Below are 27,199 nucleotides of genomic sequence, written 5' to 3' on the forward strand. Positions count from 1 at the left end.
TTCCTTCTTTCTCATGGCTGAATACTACTCCTTGTATTTATGAGTGTACACATGTACCACATCTTCTTAATCCGTTCATCTATAGATGCATACTTAAGATTGTTTCCATATCTTGGCTACTTTGAGTAATGCTGCAAGGAACATGGCAGTGCAGATACATCTTTGAGATCCTGATTCTATTTCCTTTGGATATATATACCCAGAAATGGAATTTCTGGATCATATAATACTATTTTTACTTTTTTGATGAATTTCCATACTGTTTTCCATAGTGGCTGTACCAATTTACATTCCCACCAGTGATGTACAAGGGATCCCTTTTCTCCATATCATCACCAACACTTATTAAGTCTTGCCTTTTTGATAAAACTGTTCTAACAGGTATGTGGTGATATCTAATAGTGATTTTAATTTGCATTTTCCTGATGATTAGTGATGTTGAGCACCTTTTCATGTACATGTTGGCTATTTCTATGTCTTTTTTGGAAAGGTATTTATTCAGGTCCTTTGCCGACTTTTTACTATTGAGATTTTTGCTATTCGAGGTTTTTTGCTATTGAGTTGTATAAATTCCTTATCTTTTATATATTAATCCATTATCCAGGTAGATGGTTTACAAATATTTTCTCAAATCTGTATGTCAGCTTTTCCTTTTATTTATTTTTCTGTCTGGAAACTTTATTTTTTTTTAAAGATTTTATTATTTATTTATGTGACAGAGAAACAGCCAGCGAGAGAGGGAACACAGCAGGGTAGTGGGAGAGGAAGAAGCAGGCTCCCAGCGGAGGAGCCCGATGTGGGACTCGATCCTGGAATGCCGGGATCACGCCCTGAGCCAAAGGCAGACGCTTAACGGCTGCGCTACCCAGGCGCCCTACTTTTATTTATTTTTAATTTTATTTATTTTTTAAGAGATTTATTTATTTGAGAGAGAAAGAGAGCACAAATGGGGAGAGAGGAGGCAGGGGGAGGGGGCAGGCATGGGAGGAGCAGAGGGAGAGGGAGAGAGAGAATCTTCAACAGGCTCCACAGCCAGGGTGGAGCCCAAGGGCATAGAGCTTGATCTCATGACCCTGGGTATTTTCACTGAAAAGACTAGGAGATTGACAGTGCTTTCCTTAAAGTACTTTAAAAAAGTGCTTTCCTTAAAGTACTTTAAAAAAGTACTTTAAGGGGCGCCTGGGTGGCACAGCGGTTAAGCGTCTGCCTTCAGCTCAGGGCGTGATCCCGGCGTTATGGGATCGAGCCCCACATCAGGCTCCTCTGCTATGAGCCTGCTTCTTCCTCTCCCACTCCCCCTGCTTGTGTTCCCTCTCTCGCTGGCTGTCTCTATCTCTGTCAAATAAATAAATAAAATCTTTAAAAAAAAAAAAAGTACTTTAAAAATGTTGTTCCACCTACCCATGGCATTCATACTTTCTGATGAGAAATTTTGTTATAAAAGGTATTCTCCTATATGTATCAGTATTCCATTGGAAGCCTTCAAGATTTTTTTCCTTTGATTTTCAGCAGTTTTATTATGGTCTGTCTCAGCAAAGGTTTCTTTTTAGTTTATCCTTTTGTGGGATTACAGGCATACGTCATTTTATTGAGCTTTGCAAATCAGGCATTCTTTACAAATTGAAGGTTTGTGGCAAGTCAATCCTGAACAAGTCTATTGGTGCCAAAAAATTTCTGACAATATTTGCTCACTTTGTGCGTCTGTGTTATATTTTGGTAATTCTTACGTCAAAATTTTCATTGTTATTGTATTTGTTGTAGTGATATGTTATCAGTGACTATGACTCACTGAAAGCTCAGATGATGATTAGCATTTTTTAGTGATAAAGTGTTAGTTAAGGTATGTATATTAGTTTACACAGTGCTATCGCACATTTAACATACTAATGTAGTGTAAACGTAACTTTTATATGCACCGGGAAACCAAAAAATTCATTTCACTCTCTTTATTGTGATATACTTTATTGTGGTAGTCTGGAACCAAACCCACAATATCCCAAGGCATGCCTGTATATTCTTTCTTGAATCTGTAAGTTTATATCTTTTGCCAAATTCGGTAGGTTTCTGGCCATTATTTCTTAAATATTTTTCTTCGTTGCACTTTCTTCTCTCCTTCTACAATTCAAACAACACAAGTGTTAAACTTTTTGGTATTGTCCCTTAGGTCCTGAGGTTTCTGTTAAAGTTTTTTAATCTTTTATATTGGAGGGGTGCCTGGGTGGCTCAGTCAGTTAAGCATCTGCCTTCAGCTCAGGTCATGATCCTTGAGTCCTAGGATCAAGCCCCATGTCGGGCTCCCTGCTCAGCACTCCCTTCCTCTCTCCCTCGCTCTCTCTCAAAATAAATATATAAAATCTTTTTTAAAACTCTTTTATATTGGATAATTTTTATTGATGTATGTTCAAATTCACTTATTAACTTTCCTTTGTTTTCTCCATTTTGTTATTGAGGTCATTAAGTTTTAATTTTTATTATTTTTCAGTTCTAAAATTTACTTTTGGTTCTTTTTTTATACCTTCTATTTCCTCTGTTTAGTCATTCTCTCAAGAGTGTTCACTTTACTTCTTGGAACATGGTTCTCATAGCTGTTTGAAAGTCTTTGGTAATTCTAACATGTGTGACCTCAGTGCTGGGTCTTTTCTCCCCCAACCGTGAGTTGAAATTTTCCTCATTTTTTGTATGTAGAATACATTTTGTTTCTTGGACATTTTGAATAATTTGATTCTCTTGGCATAGCTTAAATCCTATGGAGGTTGACAATTTTGGTTTGTTTTAGCAGGCAGTTTATTTACATTCATTCAGCAGGCAAGTTCCAAACCACTTTCTGTGCCTTGAGGCTCCAGTGTCAGTTCAGTTTTCAAAGGATTTGCGGTGTTTTTATGCTTAATGTGTGCTTCACCCACTATCCATTCTGAGATTCAGATGATGATCTACCTTCTGATTCAGTTCTCAGGGCCTTTGGTATGCTGCCTAGTGTCAGATCTACATATGTACAGCTTGAGAGGGCTCCTCAAGTCCATACACCTCATGGGACCCCTAAGTTGCCTCCTCGCCTCTGTCTCCCCAGAACTCTCTAGTTCCCAGAGGTCCCCTTCCTGACCTAGTTAGATCTAAAGAGCTTTGGTTTTCCTATGATTATTATTATTATTAAGTAGGCTCCACAGCCCACCTGGGACTTTTTTTTTTTTTTTAAAGATTTTATTTATTTATTTGACAGAGATAGAGACAGCCAGTGAGAGAGGGAACACAAGTAGGGGGAATGGGAGAGGAAGAAGCAGGCTCATAGCAGAGGAGCCTGATGTGGGACTCGATCCCATCACGCCAGGATCACGCCCTGGGCCGAAGGCAGACGCTTAACCGCTGTGCCACCCAGGCGCCCCCCACCTGGGACTTTAACTCAGGACCCAGAGATGAAGAGTCACATGCTCTACAGACTGAGCCAGCCAGGCGCCCCTTTTAGTTTTCCTATTCTGCTGTGCCCTTCCCACAGCTAGGTCTTCCTCCAGTGCCAAACAGTAAGAGAATAAAGAGGAGAAAAGTAATGGGATTTCCTCTATTTTATTCAAAACAGACTTTCACTAATAAGGTAGGATTCCCCTTCCTCAGGGTTTAAGTACTTGCTGGTAGCTGCTGCAATCACCACCTGCCCACTACAGGATTGCAGCTTTCAGGACTAGTGTTTGCCTGGGGTGAGACCAGAAAGAAAACAAAAACAACATAAATTTCTTACACATTACCCCACAAAATCCTCCTCTCCCACTCGTTTAACCAGAGACAGCCTCTCTTGGTTTCTATTTAAGCTTGGTGCACAGTTCTGCTCCAGGCCAGAACACTTAACCACCAGCTTAGTCAAACTTCCAAATTCTGGTTTCCTTCTCCAGTCTACTAAAATTTACTTTCAGGTTTCTCTAATAGTTGCCCATACATTCTCTCTAGGATTTTAATTGCATTCAGTGGGAGACACAGGGAGGAATATACTAATTCTATCTTAACTGGTATTGGCTCGTTCTCTTTTTTCCTTTTTTTTTTTTAAGACTTATTTATTTTAGAGGGAGTGTGTGAGCAAGGGGAGAGGCAGAGGGACAAGAAGTGGGAGAGAGTCCCAAGCAGACTCCCCACCCTTCGTGGGGCTCACTCCTACAACCCCAAGATCATGACCCAGGCCAAAAACCAAGAGCCAGACACTCAACTGACCAAGCCACCTAGATGCCCTTCCGTTTTTTGGGGTTTTTTTTAACTTCTTGAGTTTGGATACATCTTGCTTAAGAAGCTGTAAATAGAGTGCAATCATATAAATTATATAAATTTTAAAATGGTGACCGATAAGCAAAGTTATAACTCTCAAATCATGATTTCCTCAATTCTTGGTTTCATTGCTACTGTTTTCCTTAGGGTATTTGTATTCATATTCATAAATCTAGATTTTTTTTTTTTAGAAACAATCCTCATCCAGTATTGTTTCAGACTGTTAGCCTTATAGAATTAGCCTATAAAATTCTTTTACAGATTATCTCTGCAGTTTTTACCTGGTTACTTAAGTATTTTTTTAAAAGAGAGATTTTGTAACAAATTTTCATTTTCCCAACCAGGGCAATTTCTACTTTGAGTCAATTTGAAAAAAAAATATTTTATATACATAGTATTACCATGCTATTTTAAAACTCTCCATAAATATATGTATGCCACCTTATTAAAGCCATTGTATTTCTCATCTTTACATTGATCAAATTATAAGTCTAGTTTAGATCAGTGTTTTTTCCACAGAAAATAAATGTTTTATTCTTCCTCCATACTTCTAACTGTATGAATGGTTTCCTTCTGCTGGGTTTAGGTTAATCTGTTATTTTCCTAGTTTCTTAGGTTTGGATTGCTTTGACAGCTTATCAACTCTCCGTATGTGACAGACACTGTATTAGAACTAGGATTATAAGTATAATCATGTGGGGCAATAATCAGTTGTTAGATGGTGACTGTTAAGCAAATCAAAATTCTGGCCCTAAATTTTCATCTCCCGCATTTATCAAAGAGTACTAATTTCCCACAAGATGACTTTCCAAAAATTACTTTTTGATCACCTCCTACAGGTTTTGATATATAGCATCTCATTATCACTCATATCTGAATGGTGTCCTATTTCAACTCTGGCCTTCCCTTTAAATCAAACAAATAAAATATAAATTTCCAAGAGGGGGTTAGAATCACTTCACAGATTACTTCCTAATTGTAAGGATTAAAAAGGACCTTTAAAATGAGAAATTTGACAGTCATCACCTTAACCATATGATCAAATTTAGCCACATGGTATCAATATGTGCCTCTTAATATATAACAACACAAAATATTTAACATTATTTGTGAAATATTCTTGCAAAATTGTTTAACCCAAACTCAATCTTCTCTCTACACTTAATTTCCAATGTAGATGGCAGAATAAGTTAAATGACAACATTAGGAAACAAGCACAACAACCCAAAATATGGAACACCCTACAAGACAACTGCATGGCCTCTAAGAAGAAAAAGCCAGCTTCATGGAAAAAAGGAATAAAGGTAGAAAACAAAACTAGACTAAAAGAGACATATCAACTAAATATAATTTGTGAACATAGAATTGATTCTAAATAAAAAGAAAAATAGCTATTAAAGTCAATCTTGGGACAACTGGGAAAATTTGAACATGCATCACTTGACATATTTTAGAAGGTGTGATTATGTTATGGTTATGTAGAAAATTATAGAAAGATAAAACAAATATGACTGTTAGCTTTTAAACTGAGTGGGAATTGGATGGTAAATGCATGTTCATTATCCTTTTTAACTTTTCTGTGTTTGGAAGTTTTCATAATGACAAGATGGGGAAATTTAATGGGCAGTTTTCTCCCTGTTATCATCTCCCATATGGTGTTTCATCCCCGTGACCCTCTGATACAGCTCTTTGTAGGACTGGCTCCCTCTCATTCTTCAAGATTTCAAGATTAAAAGTCTCTCCCTCTCATTCTCTCAAGATTAAAAGTCATTTCTTCAGAGAGCCTGTACAATCAGAACCTACCTAATTCCATGTCCATTATTCTGTATTCTAACATCTTGTGATTTGATCTTATTTCACGGTTTTCAATTACATATTCATTACTTTTCTAATTTGTTAATCCATTTTTTTTTAATGTAGGCTCCATGCCAGGTGTAGAGCTCAATGCAGGGCCCAAACTCAAGACCCTGATATCAAAACCTGAGCCAAAATCAGGAGTCAGAAATTTAACTGACTGAGCCACCCAGGCACCCCCTCCGTCTATTTTCCTTTATTTCTGTAACCTCAAACTTACCATGGTTAAACCAAACTCCACTTTATTCACTATTAAGAAACAAGGGCTGGATGGCTGGCTGGTTCAGTCAGTGGAGCATGCAACTCTTGATCTCGGGATTGTAAGTTTGAGCCCCACGTTAGGTGCAGGGATTATTTTAAAATAAAATCTTTTAAAAAAAAAAAGAAAGAAACAGGCTGAGGATACAGTAATTGTTTAACTATAGAATAACTGAATCACTGGATTTAAGAAAGAAAAATAATAAAAGTAAATAATACAAAGATAAATCATTGAGGAAGATGCTTATCAAAATACTCTTTACCGGGGTACCTGGGTGGCGTAGTCGTTAAGTGTCTGCCTTTGGCTCAGGGTGTGATCCCAGCATTCTGGGATCAAGCCCCACATCAGGCTCCTCCGCTAGGAGCCTGCTTCTTCCTCTCCCACTCCCCCTGCTTGTGTTCCCTCTCTCGCTGGCTGTCTCTCTCTGTCAAATAAACAAATAAAATCTTAAAAAAAAACAAAATACTCTTTACCATAATTATGCAATAGTTACTATGCATGGCTCATTGCCTATAACCTCTCACATCTTCCATTATAACTTGCTTGTCCTTTTCCTATAGTGATTAAATACATGTTTTCCTGCAACAGTTTCCTTTCAGATGGAAATGAAGTTGATCCAAACAAGCTCAGTTAAATGTATAAATAGAAAAGGTGACTGTAGTCTTCCATTGTCTTTACCCTTAAATATAAAAGATATTTCCACCACAGTTGACCATTCCCTCCTGTGGCTGCTCTTTTTTGCCCCCATTTCAATAAGGCTATAGGATGTTTAACTTCATATTCACTCATAGTATTACACATCTACCCAAAGATGACTATTCTTTTTTGTTCAGTGAAACTTTTTGTCAGGTGCTCCAATCTATTTTTTCATAGTCAAAGCTAACCAGTAGTGTACTTCCTAGCAAAGTAGCTCAATAATTATTCAGGATACAATTATTCAGGTATTGTAATAGGTAATTTAGTAGGTATATCCAAAATAGACCTTGCTGTGATAAAATCAAGGTGTTGACAGGGCTGCGTTCTTTCTGGAAGTTGTAGGGAAGAATCTGTTTTCTTCTCTTTTCCAGCTTTTCATCATCACCTTCATTCTCTGGCTCATGACCCTTCCTCCATCTTCAATGCCAGCAGCATAGCATCTTCAAATCTCTCTACCATGGTTCCATCATTACATCTCCTCTGACTCTCCTGCCTTTCTCTTTCTATGATGACACTAGGCCCACCTGGATAACCTAGAATAATTGCCCCATGTCAAGATCCTTAACTTAATCACATCTGCAAAGTGCCTTTGCCTGTGAAGTTCTGGGGATTAGGACATGAACACTTTGGACCATTATTCAATGGTGTGTCCCAGTTGGATTTATTTTAAATGAAAGGATAGTTAATATGATTAACTGAAAAATCACAAATATTCAAAAAGCATGTGACAAATTCAAAACCCGATTTTTTTTAATTCCATAAAATAGGAATTGTTATATAGATATACTGCAGTCTAAAAGCCAGGAACCTTTTATTACAGCATCATTTATAATAGCCAAAATATGGAAGCAGCCCAAGTGTCCATTGATTGATGAACAGATAAAAATGTGATATATATGTACAATGGAATATTTTCAGCCATAAATAAAATGAAATCTTGCCAATAACATAGATGGATCTAGCGAGTATAATGCTAAGTGAAATAAGCCAGTCAGAGAAAAACAAATACCATGATTTCACTCACACATGTAATTTAAGAAACAAAACAAACAAGCAAAGGGTTTAAAGAAAGACAGAAATCAAGAAACAGACTCCTAACTATAGAGAACAAACTGAGGGTTACCAGAGGGGATATGGGGGAGGAGATGATTAAATAGGTGATGGGGATTAAGGACTGAACTTGTGGTAAGCACCGGATGTTGTATGTAAGTCTTGAATCACTATTTTGTATAGCTAAACTAATATAACACTGTATATTAACTAACAAATTAAAATGAAAAGTTAAAAAAAAAAAAAAGGCAGGAACTAAGGAGGAAACACTGGAGGCATTCCTGTTAAAGCTGGCGGGGGGCAGGATGTGCTTATCACCAATCCTACTATTAGCTGATACAGAAGAAAGTTAGATATGTAAAATTTGGGAAAGAGGGTAAAAAACTAACAGAATTTACACATAATGATTGTATCTCTGCAAAACTCAAGAAAATCAAGTATGAACCTACAACCAGAGAATTCAGTTTGGTAGGGGGATATAAAATTAATATACAGAAATCACTAGCCTTCATATACAAAAAAAAAGCTTCATATTGGAATTAAGCATTTTTTTTAAGATTTATTTATTTATTTGAGAGAGAAAGAGAAACCCAAGCAGACGCCATACTGCGCACGGAGACTGGTGCCAGGCTTGATCCTAGGATCCTGAGATCACAACCTGAGCCAAAACCCAAGAGTCAGACACAACTGACTGCGTGACCCAGGCATTCCAAGCTTCTATTTTTAAAGCAAAAAACAATGTGAAATTAGCAAAATTTATGAAGGGCACAGTAAAACTCTCCTAAATAGCAGAGAAATACATTTAAACAATGTTTCCTCCTATTCTTGGATGGGAGCACTCAAAAGCACCATATATATATTCTCTTATTTCATTACAAACTCATTATGCGGGCCCCCATGAAAATGCCAGTTTTTTCCTCTAGATCTAGATATATTAAATTTAAAGTTGATATGGAAAAATAAACAAGCAAGAACTACATGGAAGTGTATAAAAAAGAACAGTGGAAGAATAATCATACCAGATGTCGTGTTGTGTTTTAGTCTGAAGACTTAATAATGAAAACATTGTAGAACTGTTGAATATACACACGGTACAAATAGAACAGAACAGAAAGTTCAGAAACAGATGCAGATATCATTTTACAGAAGTCTACTGTATATTAAGGTGTAACATCAATTCAGTAGGACAAAGATTTTTAAGTATGTGGTATTTAAAACACAGGGTGCCTGGCTAGCTCAGCTGGAAGAGCATACAACTCTTGATCATGGGGTCATGAGTTTGAGCCCCATGTTGGATGTAGAGATTGCTTACATAAATAAATAAAACTAAAAAAAATAAAACACAGGGGCACCTGGGTGGCACAGCGGTTAAGCGTCTGCCTTCGGCTCAGGGCGTGATCCCGGCATTCTGGGATCGAGCCCCACATCAGGCTCCTCCGCTATGAGCCTGCCTCTTCCTCTCCCACTCCCCCTGCTTGTGTTCCCTCTCTCGCTGGCTGTCTCTATCTCTGTCGAATAAATAGATAAAATCTTTAAAAAAAATAAAATAAAATAAAATAAAATAATTAATTAATAAAACACAAACATAAATATGAAAACAGAAAACTAAGAAAACCACAAGCCAAAACAGGAAAGAGTACTGCAGCAAAAGGTGACTCACCCCTAGTGTTCCAAGCTCAAAGTTTGTCAAAATAAGTAGAAAAGGGGCCGCCTGGGTGGCTCAGTCAGTTAAGCATCTGCCTGCAGCTCAGGTCATGATTCCAGGGTCCTGGGATCAAGCCCCACATCAGGGTGGGGTGGGGGGGTGTCCCTGCTCAGCAGAGAGCCTGCTTCTCCCTCTCCCTCTGCTGCTCCCCCTGCTTATGCACACTCTCTCTCTAATAAATAAATAAAATCTTAAAAAAAAAAAAGCAAGTAGAAAAGAAGACATAATAAACAACTGGTGTTTATTTGGGTGGGGAAAGGGTACTAAGCCAAAAACAGCAGATGGACTGAACCTGTACATCATGTCCTGGGGACCCGAGTGACAACTGTTTGCCTTTAGGAGAAAGCAACTGGTGTGGGAACTTAGAAGTGATTCACAAGCCAGTTGCTGGTAATGACCTAGAAAGAATGGGGAGCACCCACCTCCACAGGACTAACTGGTAAGGTAACTGATGCCCTATAACAACGATAGTTCCCTACATCTCACAAAAACAGGTCAGCTTCAAATTCATTTCTCCAATCAGGCTACAAAGAAATCAAGCTGATTTTTTTTAATTGTTACAGGAATAAGAAGACCAGAATTTTAGAACAAGTTTAAATAGTAACCTCAATAGATACAAGGAATTAACAAATCTAGAAAATGGAATCACTTAAGATTATATAAAATTTCAATTTGCGCTCACTGAAACAAAAGTTCAGTAGCTGGCCTGAATTGCAATAAGTACACAGTAGACTAGTAAATCAGGCCACAAAAAAATAAAGAGAGAAATGGCACCAGAATGCAGCAGAAAGGAATATAGACATAGAACAATGTAGAATAAAATTTGACATTCAGGGGGGCGCCTGGTGGCTCAGGTGGCTAAGCGTCTGCCTTCGGTTCAGGTTGTGGTTCCAGGGCCCTGGGATCGAGCCCTACATCAGGCCCTCTGCTCAGCAGTGAGTTGGCTTCTCCCTCTGCCTCTGTGCTCTCTCTGTGCTCTCTCCTGCACATGCTTTCTCTCGCTCGCTCGCTCTCTCAACTAAATAGTAAAATCTTTAAAAAAAAATTTTTTTTGAGGGATGCCTGGGTGGTTCAGTTGGTTAAGAGGCTACACATTCAGCTCAAGTCATGATTCCAGGGTCCTGGGACTGAGTCCCACATCAGGCTCCTTGCTCAGAGGGGAGCCTTCTTCTCCCTCTCCCTCTGCCTGCTGCTCCCTCTGCTTGTGCTCTTTCTCTCTCTGTCAAATAAATAAATAAAATCTTTTTTTAAAAAAATTTGACATTCATGGGCGCCTGGGTGGCACAGCGGTTAAGCGTCTGCCTTCGGCTCAGGGCGTGATCCTGGCATTATGGGATCGAGCCCCACATCAGGCTCCTCTGCTATGAGCCTGCTTCTTCCTCTCCCACTCCCCCTGCTTGTGTTCCCTCTCTCGCTGGCTGTCTCTATCTCTGTCGAATAAATAAAAATAAAAATCTTTAAAAAAAAAAATTTGACATTCAGCAGTTTTTAATTTTTTGGAATGGTAGGTCACAAATCTATTTCAAGACTATATTCACTATGTCGCCTTACTCAGAGAAACTTACACACCTATACACATTCACACGTGTGCTTGTTATGGGCAGTAGCAGAACTCCCAAAGTTCACCAATGGACATCTCCTGAATGACAACATTCATCTAATAATTTTAATGTTAATAGGAAAAATAGGGAGAAGACCATGTTCTTCACAAAAAGAAGGAAGTTTCCAAAATTAATGATGGACAGAAACGCTCAGATTAAATTAGACCTATCATGTGGTCAGAAGGAAAATACCATTTATCTCTAGTTTTGAGTTGCACATTTTTTTGCATTTTAACATCTCTGAAATAAAGTTTCACAAATAATGACATAGCCTAGTTTAATTAGTGATTTAGTGATTTTTTTTAAAGATTTTATTTATTTGTCAGAGAAAGCACACAAGCAAGGGGAGCGGCAGGCAGAGGGAGAAGCAGGCTCCCTGCTGAGCAAGGAGCCCAATGCAGGACTCAATCCCAGGACCCTGGGATCATGACCTGAGCCAAAGGCAGATGCTTAACTAAGCCACTCAGGTGTCCCGTGATTTAGTGATTTTTAATATAAATAAATAAAATAATGGTGGAATTATAATCAATGGTTTATTAAATTTAATCAAATGTATTTTTAAAATAATCTTACTAAGCCGTTTTGTTCTTCTATCTTCCACAATTATTTTCTAAAGATTTTTTATTTATTCATTTGAGAGAGACAGAGCACAAGCAGGGGGAGAGGCAGAGGAAGAAGCAGACTCCCCGCTGAGCTGGGAGCCTGACATGAGGCTCGATCCCAGCACCTGGAGATCATGACTTGAGCCGAAGGCAGACTCTTAACCATCTGAGCCAGCCACATGCCTCTCTTTTATTTATTTTTTAAGATTTTATTTATTTGAGCGAGAGACACAGAGAGCACAAGCTGGGGGAGGAGCAGAGGGAGAGGGATAAGCAGACTCCCCGCTGAGCAAGGAGCCCTATACGGGGCTCAATCCCAGGACCCTGAGATCATGACCTGAGCTGAAGGCAGACGCTTAACCAACTGAGCCACCCAGGGCCCCAATTCAATTGTGTATTAAATAAAAATGCAAAAAATAAGTAAAACAAAAAAGTTCTTGGGGCGCCTGGGTGGCTCAGTCATTAAGCGTCTGCCTTCCGCTCAGGGCGTGATCCCGGCGTTATGGGATCGAGCCCCACGTCAGGCTCCTCTGCTGGAAGCCTGCTTCTTCCTCTCCCACTCCCCCTGCTTGTGTTCCCTCTCTCACTGGCTGTCTCTCTCCCTGTCAAATAAATAAATAAAATCTTTAAAAAAAAATCTTTAAGATTTTATTTATTTGACAGAGAGAAACACAGCAAGAGAGGGAACACAAGCAGGGGGAGTGGAAGAGGGAGAAGCAGGCTCCCCACTGGAGAACGCTGGGATCATGACCTGAGCAGAAGGCAGAAGCTAAATGACTGAGCCACCCAGGTGCCCCAAACAAGAAAGCTCTTAGAAAGAATTCAGAACCATGGGGTGCCTCAGCAGGGAGCCTGCCTCTCCCTCTCCCTCTATTCCCAGGCTCGTGGTCTTGCTCTCTCTCTCTCTCTTAAATAAATAAAATCTTAAAAAAAAAACAAAGAATTCAGAACATGAAAGATGAACATAAAAATTCTGAGTGTTTCAAAAAGAGAAAAAGCTGTGTGCTTACAAGAGAAAAAGAATCAGATTAATCAGACTTTTATCAGTTAAAAATATGTGAGGAAAACTGTCTAAATCTTTAAATTAGAAGGAAAATAATTTTGCATTTAGAACCCCATACTTCGCAAAACAGAAGGGGAATCTAAGCAGAATAAAGAAGTCTCTGAGTGCCAACAGAAAATGAATATCCAACTTTTAATCAAGAATTAGACATCTGAAGAAGGAGATACACATGAGCCATAAACCAGAAAAATATCCATTCATATAAATAGATGCAAGAAACAGAGATAATAGAAACATCAGACAAAGATGTCAGAAACAGTTACTATAAATAAGATCCAATGTACAGGAAAACATGAACATGATTTTTTTAACCAAAATAGAACAGATGAAAACAAAACATCTCAGTATTTCCATACATTCTGTATAGAATTTACAGCTGATTAGACATGGTAGCAAACAAAGTCCAGTGAACTTGACCAACAGAGCAACAGAAACTATCTAGAACAAAGCTCAGAGGAAAAAAGAAAAAAAGTGAAAAAACAAAACAAAAACAGCAATAATTACCTGTGGGATAATACCAAGAAGTCCAACATATGTGCAACTGGATTGCAAGAAGGAGCAAAAAGAAGGTGAACAGAAACAACCTTTCAAGAAATAATGTCCAGCTTTAAAATATTTTGACTGAAAAATATAAAAACCCCATAGATACGAATCTGAACAAACCCCAAAAAGAAGAAACATAAATGAACACACACAAAGAGGCACATCATACTATGTTGCTGAAACACAGTGATAAAATAATTTTTAAAGGAGTCAGAGGAAAAAAGACATCTAGATATTTTGCATACAAAGGAGCAAAGAACTATAGTTGACTTTTCATTAGAAACTACACAAATTAGAAGACAAAATTTGTCAACCTAGAATATTATACACAGTAGAAAATATCCTTCAAAAGTGTAGATGAAATAAGAGTTTTTTAGACAAACAAAAGCTGAGAATTCACTGTTGGCATACCTGCATTGCAAGAAATATTAAAGGAAATTCTTTGAGCAGAATGAAAATACTAACAGGTAGAAATCTGGATCTGCAACATGATGTGGAAAACATGGGAAATGATAAACATGAGGGTAAAATTTCACGGCTTAAAGGAAACACATACATGTAAAATATATGACAAAACTAGCACACAGAATGGGAGAGGGGAAATAAAAATGTACTGCCGTTAGGTTCTTAAACTGTATGTGGAATAGTATATTATTTGAAGTAAAACTGTGGTATGTTAAAGATGGATATTATGGCCATTATAGCAAGCACAAAAGAAAATACAAAAAAAAAAAGAGGTATAACTAATAAGCTATGGTGGAGATAAAATGGAATTTAAAAAAAGTCTCAATTGGAAAGAAAAAAAAAGAACAAAAAACAGATGAAACAAAACAAATGGCGAGATGGTAGAATTAAGTCCAACCACAGTGGTAATTACTTTAAACAATAATGATTTAAACCAGGGATTGGCAAATTTTATCTGTAATGGGCCAGGTAGTAACTGTTTTAGGTTTTGGGGCCCATATGGTTTCTGCCATAACTATTCAACTATTCATTTGCAGCATGAAAGCAGCTACAAACATGTAAACAAATGTGATGACTGTATTCCAACAAAGCTTTATAAAAACAGGTGGCAGGCTGGATTTAGTCCAGGAACCAGTTTGCTAATTCCTGGTCTTTTTTTTTTTTTAAGATTTTATTTATTTATTTGACAGAGACAGCCAGCGAGAGAGGGAACACAAGCAGGGGGAGTGGGAGAGGAGGAAGCAGGCTCCCAGCGGAGGAGCCTGATGTGGGGCTCGATACCAGGACCCCGGGATCACGCCCTGAGCCGAAGGCAGACGCTCAACAACTGTGCCACCCAGGCGTCCCAAGCTAATTCCTGGTCTTAACACTGTCCAATTAAAAGGCAGAGATTGTCAGATTGGATAAAAGTATAAGACCAAACTATAAACTGTCTAAAAGATACCCACTTTAAATGTAAACATATAGATAGTTTAAAACATAGGAAAAGAGGGGCACCTGGGTGCTCAGTTGGTTAAGCATCAGCCTTCAGCTCAGGTCATAATCCCAGGGTCCTGGGATCAAGCCCCACATCCGGCTCTCTGCTCAACGGAGAGCCTGCCTCTCCCTCTGCCTGCTGCTCTGCCTGCTTGTGCTCTCTCTCTCTGCCAAATAAGTAAATAAAATCTTTAAAAAATAATAAATATAGGAAAACATATAACATGCAAACTGATCATAAAAGGCAGGAGTGGCAATTTTAAAATGAGACAAAGTAGACTTCAGAACAAGGAATATTACCAGGAAAAAAGAATTTTGTAATGAAAAAGGGGACAAAAAAATCCTAATATGTTTGCACCTAATAACAGAGTTCTAAAATACATAAAGCAAAAACAGACAGAACTGGGGAAAAATTGAGAAATCTATAATCACAGTTGGAGATTTCAACATATTTCTCTTATTGATAGGACAAGCAGACATAAAATCAATAAAAATAAAGAAGAGTTGACCAACTCTGTCAACCACCTTGACATTTATAGAATACTGTATCCAACAACAGCAGAATACATACTCTTTTCAGCAGCATGTAGAACATTTCATCATTAAACACCACATTGTGGGCCATAAAACGAGTCCTTATAAATTTAAAGGCTTGGAATATATTCTCTGAGCACAAAAGAATTAAGCCTGAAATCAGTAATAAAGATATTTGAAAAATCTACAAAATGATATTAAAACATCATATTTCTGAAGAATCCATAGGTTAAATAAGAAATCATGAGGAAAAATTAAAACTTTTGACCCAATAAAGAAAATATGGCATGCTAAAATTTGTAAGAGGCAGCTGAAAAAAACTACATAGAGGGGAGGGAGATTTCTAGCTTCAAATTCCTGTATTACAAAATTTAAAAAGTTATCAAAATCAATGATCTAAGAAAGAAACTATTTAAAAAGTGCATATTAAACCCAAAACAGAGAAATTATAGAGTGGAACTCAGTGGAAGAAAACAGTAGAGATACAGAGAAAAATCAATTAAAAATTAATTCGTTCTACAGGAAGAAACAGAAAATTTGAACAGATCCATTACAGCAAAGAAATTGAATCAGTAATCAAAAATCTCCCAACAAACAAAAGTCCAGGACCCAGTGGCTTCCCAGGAGAATTCTACCAAACATTTAAAGAGTTAATATCTATTCTTCTCAAACTGTTCCAAAAAATAGAAATAGAAGGAAAACTTTCAAATTCACTCTACAAAGCCACCATTACCTTCATCCCAAAACCAGACAAAGACCCCACTAAAAAGGAGAATTACAGGCCAGTATCCTAGTGAACATGGATGCAAAAATTCTCAATAAAATATTAGGAAGTTGAATCCAATAGTACATTAAAACAATTATTCACCACAATCAAGTGGGATTTATTCCTGGGCTGCAGGGATGGTTCAATATTTGCAAATCAATCGTGACATACCACATTAATAAAAGGATAAGAACCATTCAATCCTGTCAATAGATGCAAAAAAAGCATTTGACAAAATATAGTATCCATTCTTGATAAAAAACCCTCAACAAAGTAGGGAACACACATCAACATCATAAAGACCATATACAAAAGACCCACAGTTAATATCACCCTCAATGGGGAAAAAATGAAAGCCTTCCTCTATGGTCAGGAACAAGACAAGGATGTCCACTCTCACCATTGTTATTTAACATAGTACTAGAAGTTAAAGCCTCAGCAATCAGACAACAAAAAGAAATAAAAGGTATTCAAATTAGCAAGGAAGAAGTCAAAGTTTCACTATTTGTAGATGACATGATACTCTATGTAGAAAACCTGAAAGACTCCACCAAAAAATTGCTAGAACTAATACATGAATTCAGCAAAGTTGCAGGATATAAAAACAATGTACAGAAATCTGTTACACCATTATAAAGCAGCAGAAAAGAAATCAAGGAATCGATCCCATTTGCAATTGCACTAAAAATCAGATACCTAGGAATAAACCTAATTAAAAGATCTGTACTCTGAAAACCATAGAACACTTATGAAAAAAATTGAAGAAGACACAAAGAAATGGAAAAACATTCCATGCCAATTGCCTGGAAGAGCAAATATTGTCAAAATGTCTATGCTACCCAAAGCAATCTACACATTTAATGCAATCCCTATCAAAATACCACCAGCATTTTTCACAGAGCTAGAACAATCCTAAAATTTGTATGGAACCACAAAAGACCCCGACTAGTCAAACCAATCCTGAAAAAGAAAAACAAAACTGGGGGCATCACGATTCCAGATTTCAAGCTATATTACAAAGCTGCAGTCATCAAGACAGTATGGTACTGACACAAAAACAGACACATAGATCAATAGAACAGAATAGAGAACCCAGAAATGAACCCACAACTCCATGGTCAACTAATCTTCGACAAATGGTGTTGGGAGCAACATGCAGAAGAATGAGACTGACCACTTTCTTACATCATACACAAAAATAAATTCAGGTCTTTAACGACCTAAATGTGAAACAGGAAACCATCAAAATCCTAAAGGAGAACATGTCTTTGACATCAGCCATAGCAACTTCTTACTAGATATGTCACTGGAGGCAAGGGAGACAAAAGCAAATATGAGCTACTGGGACTCCATCAAGTTAAAAAGCTTCTGCACAGCAAGGGAAACAATCAACGAAACTAAAAGACAGCCTACAGAATGGGGGAGGATATTTGCAAACGACCTATCTGATAAAGGGTTAGTATCCAAAAATCTATAAAGAACTTTTCAAACTCAATGCCCCAAAAACAAATAATCCAGTTAAGAAAAGGGCAGAAGATACAAAGAGACATTTTTCCAAAGAAGACATCCAGATGGCTCATAGACACATTTAAAAGATGATCAACATCCCTCATCATCAGGGAAATACAAATTAAAACCATGATGAGATACCGTTAACCTCCCACTTATCAGAATGGCTAAAGTTAACAATACAAGAAACAAGGTGTTGGTGAGGATGCAGAGAAAGGGGAACCTTTTGCACTATTGGTAGGAATGCCAACTGATGTAGCCACTCTGGAGAACAGTATGGAAGTTCCTCAAAAAACTAAAAATAGGACTACCAGCAGTTACACTACTAGGTATTTACCCAATACAAAAATACAGATTCAAAGGGGTACATGCGCCTGATGTTCACAGCAGCATTAACAATAGCCAAACTATGGAGACAGCCCAAATGTCCATCGACTGATGAATGGACAAAGAAGATGTAGTGTGGGATGCCTGGGTGGCTTAGTCGCTTAAGCAGCTACCTTCAGCTCATGTCATGATCCCAGAGTCTTGGGATCGAGTTCCCCATCAGACTCAGTGGGGAACCTACTTCTCTCTCTGCCTACCGCTTCCCCTGTTTGTGTATGCTGTCTCTCTGACAAATAAATAAAATCTTTTTTAAAAATTAAAAAAAGGCGGGGCCCCTGGGTGGCTCAGTCGTTAAGCATCTGCCTTTGGCTCAGGGCATGATCCCAGGGTTCTGGGATCGAGCCCCACGTTGGGCTCCCTGCTTTGCTGGGAGCCTGATTCTTCCTCTCCCTTTTTCCCTGCTTGTGTTCCCTCTCTCTCTGGCTGTCTCTCTGTCAAATAAATAAATAAAATCTTAAAAAAAAAAAAAAGGGAAGATACACACACACAATGGAATATTACTTTCCATTCCATTACTTTCAAAAAGAATAAAATCTTGCCATTTGCAATGACATGAATGGAGCTAGAGTATGTTATGCTAACTGAAATAAGTCAGTCAGAGAAAGACAAATACCTTATGATCTCACTCATATATGGAATTTAAGAAAGAAAACAGATGAACATATGGGAAGGTGGGAAGGAAAAAAAAAAAGGAGAGAGGGAAACAAACCATAAGAGACTCTTAACAATAGAGAACAAACTGAGGGTTGATGGAGGGAGGGATGGGATAGATGGATGATGGGTATTAAAGACGGCATTTGTTGTGATGAGCACTGGATATTGTATATAAGTGATGAATCACTGAATTCTACTCCAGAAACCAATATTGCACTGTATGTTAACTAAAATTTAAAAGAAAAAAAATTAACTGGTTCTAAAAAAAATTCTTTGGAAACATTAATAAAATTGATAAACCTCTACTAGACTGATCAAGAGAAAAGAGAACACAAAATTACCAATATCAGAAATTAAAATGTGGACATCAAAATTAGTTTTAAAAAGCAGATATGGGGCACCTGGGTAGCTCAGTCAGTTAAGCATCTGCCTTTGGCTCAGGTCATGGTCTCAGGGTCCTGTGATCAAGCCCCAAGTTCGGGTCCGGCTCCCTGCTCAGTGGGGAGTCTGCTGCTCCCTCTGCCCCTCCCCCCAACTCGTGATCTCCCTCTCTCGTGTTCTCTCAAATAAATAAATAAAATCTTTAAAAAAGAAAAAGAAAAGAGGGGCACCCAGGTGGCTCAGCTGGTTAAGCAACTGCCTTCAGCTCAGGTCATGATACCAAGGTCATAAGATTGAGCCCCATTTCGGGCTCCCTGCTCAGTGGGGAGCCTGCTTCTCCCTCTCCCCCTTTCCCTTCTTGTGTGCATGCACATGCTCTCTCTCTCACTCTCTAATAAGTAAATAAATAAAATCTTTAAAAAAATAAATAAAGAGGGACTTTTACAGCACTAGAAGCCCCTCTCAAGAAACAAGAAAAATCTCAAACAATCACACCACCTTTAGGAGCTAGAAAAAAAGAATAAACAAAATGCAAAGCCAGTAGAAGGAAGGAAATATAATAAAGATATGAGCAGAAATAAAATAGAAACTAAAAAAGCAATAGAACAGACCGTTGAAACCAGGAGCTGGTTCACAGAAAATATCAACAAAATTGATAAACCTTTAGCGAGACTCATGATTTTTTTTTTTAAAAAGAGAGAGGATTCAAATAAAATTAGAAATGAAAGAGGAGAAATAACAACTAACACCACGTAAATAAAAGATTATAAGAGAATCTGATGAAAAATTATGTCAACAAATTGGAAAACCTAAAAGAAATGGATAAATTCCTAGAAACACATAACCTCCCAAAACTGAATGAGGAAGAAACAGAAAATCTGAGTAGGTTTAGAGGAAACATAACTGAACATAATAAGGGCCATATATGAGTAACCCACAACTAACATCATACTCAACAGTGAAAACCTGAAATCATTTCCCCTAAGATCAGGAACAAGATAAGGGTGTCCACTCTCAACATTTTTATTCAGCATAGCACTGGAAGTCCTAGCCACAGCAATCAGACAACAAAAAAGAAATAAAAGGCATCCAAATTGGTAAGAAGTAAACCTTTCACTATTTGCAGATGATGTGATACTAATATATAGAAAATCTGGAAGACTCCATCAAAAAACTACTAGAACTGATAAATGAATTCAGTAAAGTGGCAGGACACAAAATCAAACTATAGAAATCTATTGTACTTCCATACACTAATAATGAAACTGCAGAATGAGAAATTTTAAAAACGGTCCCATGTATACACCGAAAACTATAAAACACTGATGAAAGCAAATAAAGACGACACAAAGAAATGGAAAGATAGGGGCGCCTGGGTGGCACAACGGTTGGGCGTCTGCCTTGGGCTCAGGGCGTGATCCCGGCATTATGGGATCGAGCCCCACATCAGGCTCCTCCGCTGTGAGCCTGCTTCTTCCTCTTCCACTCCCCCTGCTTGTGTTCCCTCTCTCGCTGGCTGTCTCTATCTCTGTCGAATAAATAAATAAAATCTTTTTAAAAAAAAAGAAAGAAATGGAAAGATATTCCATGCTCATAGACTGGAGGAACAAGTACTGTTAAAATGTCTATACTACCCAAAGCAATCTACAGATTTAATGCAATTGCAATCAAAATACCAAGAGCATTCTTCATAGAACTAGAACAAATACTCCTAAAATCCATGTGTATGGAACCACAAAAGAACCCAAATAGCGAAAGCAATCTTGAAAAAGAACAAAATTGCAGGAATTACATCTCAGATTTCAAGATATCCTACAAAGCTATAGTAATCAAAACAGTATGGTACTGGCATAAAAAGAGCCCAGAAATAAACCCATGGTTATATGGCCAATTAATCTTTGACAAAGGAGGCAAGAATATATAATAGGAAAAAGACAGTCTCTTCAATAAATGGTATTGGGAAAACTGCACAGCTACATGCAACAGAATGAAACTGGACCACTTTCTTACACCATACACAAAAATAAATTCAAAATGGATTAAAGACTTAACTATGAGGCCTGAAACCACAAATATCCTAAAAGAGAACACAGGCAGCAATTTCTCTGACATTGGCCATAGCAACATTTTTCTAGATAGGTCTCCCAAGGCAAGGAAAACAGAAGCAAGAATAATGTATTATGACTGGAGCACCTGGCTGGCTCAGTCAGTGGAGCATGTGGCTCCTAATCTCAGGTTGTGAGTTTGAGCTCCACACTGGGTGTGGAAATTGCTTAAAAATAAAATCTTTAAAAATAATACTTTATCATACCAAAGTAAAAACTTCTACGCAGCAAAGGAAACAACAAAGCTAAAAGACAACCCACCAAATAGGAGAAGGTATTTGCAAATGACATATCTGATAAAGGGTTAGTATCCAACATATATAAAGAACTGATAGAACTCACACCCAAAAAACAAATAATCCAATTTTTAAAAGGGCAGAAGACATGAACAGACATTTCTCCAAAGAAGACATACATACAGATGGCCAACAGAAACATGAAAAGATGCTCAACATCACTGATCATCAAAGAAATGCAAATCAAAACTACAATGAGATATCACCTCACACCTGTCACAATGGCTAAAATGAAAAACAAGAAACAGCGAGTGTTGGTGAGGATGTGGAGACAAAGGAACTCTTATGCACTGTTGGCTGGAATGCACACTGGTGCAGTCACTGTGGAAAACAGTATGAAGGTTTCTCAAAAAATTAGAAATAGGCTCCTGGGTGGTTCAGTCAGGTGGGCATCCAACTCTTGATTTTGACTCAGGTCATGGTCTTGGGGTCATGAGGTTGAGCCCTGTGTCGACCACCCTCAGTGGGGATTCTGCTGGAGATTCTCTCCCTCTGCTCCTCCCCCTGCTCATGTTCTCTCTCTCATAAATAAATCTTTTTTAAAATTAGAAATAGAATTACCATATGACTCAGTAATTCCACTACTGGGTATTTACCCAAAGAATACTAATTTAAAAAGATATATGTACCTCTGTGTTTACTGCAGCATTATTTATAATAGCCAAATTATGGAAATGTCCATTGATAGATAAAGATGTGGTGTGCACGCGCGCGCGCACACACACACACACGCACACTGGAATATTACTCAGCCATAAAAAGGACATGCAAATGTCATTTGACATGCAAATCTTGCCATTTGCAACAACATGGCTACATCTAGAGGGTATAAAGCTTAGTGAAGTCAGTCAGTCAGAGAAAGACAAATACCATATGATTTCACTCATATGTGAACTTTAAGAAACAAATGAACAAAAGGGACAAACCAAAAAACAGATTCTTAACTACAGAGAACAAACAAATGATTAACACAGGGGAGGTGGGTGAAGGGTTGGGTGAAATAGCTGAAAGGGATTAAGAACACACTTACCTTGATAAGAACTGAATAATGTAGAGAATTATGAATCATTATATTGTACACCTGAAACTAACATTGAATGTTAATTATACTGGAATTAATTTTTTTTTTAAAGAAACGAAGGAAAATGGGTGAAAGTGGTCAAAAGGTACAAACTTCCAGTTATAAAATGAATAACTCCTAGGGATGTAATGTATAGCATGTTGATTATAGTTAATAATTTTATTGCATACAGTATTTGAAAGTTGCTAAGAGAGTAGATCTTATAAGTTCTCATCACAAGAAAAAAATTTAACTATGTGTGGTAATGGGGACGCCTGGGTGGCTCAGTCAGTTAAGTGTCTGCCTTCGGCTCAAGTCATAATCCCAGGGTCCTGAGATCGAGCCCCGCATCAGGCTCCCTGCTCAGCAGGAGCCTGCTTCTCCCTGTCTGCCACTCCCCTGCTTGTGCTGTCTCTCTCTCTTGCTCTCTCGCTCTCTGGCAAATAAATAAAATCTTAAAAAAAAAAAACAAACCACTGTGTGATGATGGATGTTAACTAGACTTAGGAGATAATTTCATAAAATATATGTATATTGAATTCTGTTGTACACCTGAATGTTATATGTCAATTATGTCTCAGTTAAAAAAATGATAGTAAGAGCTATGGAGAAAAATTAAATAGGACAAGGGTGATAGGAAGTGCATTGTTGAGATGCTAGTCTATACAGGGTGGTCAAGGAAGACTTTTCCAATTTGGTGATGTGTGAGTTAAGTCTTGAAGAAAGTGAAGGAGTAAGTGATACCAATATCAGGAGTAAGAAAACTCCAGGCAGGGGAATCAGCAAACTCATATGTAGAAGGGTCAGAATTAAGTTACCAAAAAAATTACAAAAGATTAAGTCAGGTTAACAGAGAGCCAGATCACATAGGACTACACAAACAACTGTATAGACTTTGGTTTTTATTCTAAGATGGGAAACCACAGAAAGCTTTAAGTCAAGATGTGACATAATCTGACCTACATTTTGGAAGAATCACCCCGGCTGCTGTGTTAAGAAGTAATTTTTGGCAGGCAATGGAGGAAGCAGAGACCAGTTAATAGGCTACTGCACAGATAAATGAGAGAAGACTGTGGCCTAGATGTGGATCAGCTGAACTTCTGCATGCAAAGGCTTCCAACTTCTGAACTGCCCTCTCACCTGGGCATACATGTTAGTCACAATGTTGAAAATGCGTATCCTCTGTCTCAAGCACAGTTTCAATTAACTGCATAAAATGCTCTTATAGCGGTAATTACTTAAAATTTCCTTATTTATGAAACTCGTTTTGGCTATTATCTCAAAGATTGTCCCAAGGTGTTGTTTTTAGATCTATCCATCTTTTTTGTAATCCTTAGTATCATTAGTCTCTTTCCCTTTAGAAGTCAATGAGGGACATGGATTCCAGGTTGAGTACCCCAGTGAGGACCATCTGAGCATTTAATTCAAAACAGACTGGAAACTCGTCCGAGTGTTTAGTCACAGATTACCTGGTAAACCCGGTTCTATTGGTATAGAACTCTTTGATCAAGCCCCCAATCTCATTTACACTTCAAAAATACTGCCAAAGTGAAAGATCTTATCACTTACATGGACTGAGACTAACCAACACCATTCCATAAATTGCACAGCTTTCAATACCAGGACTGTGGTGTGTGATGTTACTACAAGGTAATCTTATTTCCAATAATTCGGTTATGATAAACGCTCTGGTATTTCCCTCACTAGACCAGCAGAGATCTTAGCAGAGATTTGGCACACAGAAGAAACTGCCAAATTCATACTAAGAGGGAAGGGATAGATTAAAAAACTGAGTCTTTGGATCTAACTCCAGGCCCCATATCCAAATGGGAAGTACTATGGACAAGGTTTGTTGAATAGGTTTTTGGTAGTCAGGAACTCTCAGAAGAGGGAAAAAAGTATGCTCTGAAAAACAAGAACTATTTCAGGGAAGAAAAAAAACCCCAAAGCACCTTGATCTTGGCCTGTGGATGTTCAATAATCATTCTTTACTCTTCCTCTTAGCAATAGAAACTGTAGAAAGACAGAAGAACAAATTGATGAGATACTGGCTTATCTTGGAATTCCAGTTGACCGAGTTGGAACACATGCTTCCTCCAGTCCCTCACTGTCCCCACACACGTACAAAGGAAAGTCAGGGAAGACTATACAGTCCAGCCTAATGTAGTTACAGGAAAGGGCTACAATCTGTCCTGAGCTCACAGATGTCTCCTGGATAGAGTGATGAGTTACACCTGCACAATTACAAAACCCTCCACCCCATCACAATCTCATACACAACCCGCAAAGGGGTCACACTAGTCACACCTGCACAGCCACAGACACCTAAAACCACACAATCACAGACCAACACACACACACACACACACACACACACACACACACACGGTGCCGCACACGTTCCCAAAATCACACACACACCCCTCACCGCGGGACAGTCCCAAACTGCACAATCACCGGCCCTCTACATCCCTGTGAACGATGGTGCAGTCATGCAGTCACAGTCGCATACCCGCTGGGACCAAGATGGACCCTACTCCATCACCACATACAGTCACAATCACACAACACGACGACACGCGGTAACAATCACAATTAACCTCTCTCCCCCTCCCTTCGTCCCCCTCCTCCCCCTCCTCCTCCTCCTCCTTCTTCTTTTCTCTCTCTCTCTCTCTCTCTCTCTTTTTAGCCCGCTCCGGACAGGAAATGCTCCTACCTGAACTCCTCACCCTCGTGGTTTCCTAGTTCCGGTCTGGCCCAAACTGGCTAAATTGCACGGGACACCAAAGGCCCCGCAGCAGCTAACTCGGGGAAGCCAAAGGTCCCGCCATTCCGCAAAGCGGCAGAAATCCTGAGGAATATAGCGTCCGCCTCAGCAGTCCCCTGGAAAATGTAGTCCGAAAGCGGGCAGCAAACCTCCAGGTTCCTCTCAGCGCGGAAGCTGNCTCTCCTCCTCCCCCTCCCCCTCTCCTCCTCCTCCTCCTTCTTCTTTTCTCTCTCTCTCTCTCTCTCTCTCTCTCTCTTTTTAGCCCGCTCCGGACAGGAAATGCTCCTACCTGAACTCCTCACCCTCGTGGTTTCCTAGTTCCGGTCTGGCCCAAACTGGCTAAATTGCACGGGACACCAAAGGCCCCGCAGCAGCTAACTCGGGGAAGCCAAAGGTCCCGCCATTCCGCAAAGCGGCAGAAATCCTGAGGAATATAGCGTCCGCCTCAGCAGTCCCCTGGAAAATGTAGTCCGAAAGCGGGCAGCAAACCTCCAGGTTCCTCTCAGCGCGGAAGCTGAGCTCGTGCTCATCTACCGCTTCTCCGGGACAAACAGAACGGCGAGATCCGACGCGGAGCGGCTGGTAGGCGGAGCTGCTTGGCGGGATGGAACCGCCTTGCCTACAGTTGCCTCAGCCCGGGCAGCTCGAGCGTCGCGGTAGGGACGGGACGAGACTCCGGGTTCGCGGCCGACGCAGCCTCGAGCCGTAGCGTCTGTGGGAAATGTAGTCCAGGCAAGAAAAGCAGGTACTCAGGCCAGAACGCCAGCGGACACCTGGTCCTGGCCACGGGAATCCGACCGGCGGCGCCTGGGAGATTTCTGGAAGTTCTTTTTCGCCCTCTGCATGCAAAGGGATGACATTTCATCTTTGTCGTGAGTGCAATCTTCGGTCCGCTCAGCGCTGAGGGTGAGAGTGAAGGTGGGACCTGTTCATCTCTTTCTGGACCGACTGGAGGTGGCGATAGGGAATGAATCACGGTCTTGCAGGGGGAAGTGGGGATGCGGCCAAGGGACGCCCTCAGGTGAAGAAGGCGGCTGGGCAGAGGCGAGTCCGGAGATGCTGCGTTGTGACCGCAGGTGTAACTGGGTGAATACGTGAATATGGGTCATCTGTTTGGGAGAGCAGGATTGTATTGGTGTATCACCAATTAACCCCTAAGACTCATCCGTAAAAATGGTAAGAAGGCATCTTTCTGGAGCATCAGTTTTCTTTGAAAGTTGACAGGAGAAAAAAGTAACCTATTATATGATAGACAACATAAAATGGGTTTTTATGTTAAAATAGACATGTTTAGTATGGATTAAAATGCTAATTTAACATGGTTTTGAAGCAAGAAAGAGGGGCGCCTGGGTGGCACAGCGGTTGGGCGTCTGCCTTCGGCTCAGGGCGTGATCCCAGCGCGGTGGGATCGAGCCCCACATCAGGCTCTTCCGCTATGAGCCTGCTTCTTCCTCTCCCATTCGCCCTGCTTGTGTTCCCTCTCTCGCTGGCTGTCTCTATCTCTGTCAAATAAATAAATAAAATCTTTAAAAAAAAATAAAGCAAGAAAGAAGATTGCAAAATAGTTGTTATGAGATGTTTGAGTTTATCAGTCGAGATCCTCCGATTTAGAAACACACTTTCTTATGTACATTTAATGAAACTACTAAATTATTTAAGTTTAAATCTACCACCCATTTGTT

At 39.2% G+C, this 27,199-nt stretch overlaps 1 long non-coding RNA gene across 4 annotated transcripts in view; it reads right to left on the reverse strand.

Annotated features, from left to right (window-relative positions):
* LOC105238409 overlaps positions 1–25,671 on the reverse strand; it is a 53,698-nt gene extending 28,027 nt beyond the window's left edge. For all 4 annotated transcript variants that reach the window (XR_004618986.1, XR_004618987.1, XR_004618988.1 and 1 more), the window contains exons 1-2: positions 25,467–25,671; positions 24,703–24,763 (exon numbers count right to left, since the gene is read on the reverse strand). This is a non-coding gene — a long non-coding RNA (uncharacterized LOC105238409). The remainder of the gene's footprint in view (positions 1–24,702; positions 24,764–25,466) is intronic.
* Positions 25,672–27,199: the final 1,528 nt, after the last annotated feature.

Source organism: Ailuropoda melanoleuca, chromosome 12 (assembly GCF_002007445.2).
Source record: "Ailuropoda melanoleuca isolate Jingjing chromosome 12, ASM200744v2, whole genome shotgun sequence".
Classification (NCBI taxonomy): domain Eukaryota; kingdom Metazoa; phylum Chordata; class Mammalia; order Carnivora; family Ursidae; genus Ailuropoda; species Ailuropoda melanoleuca.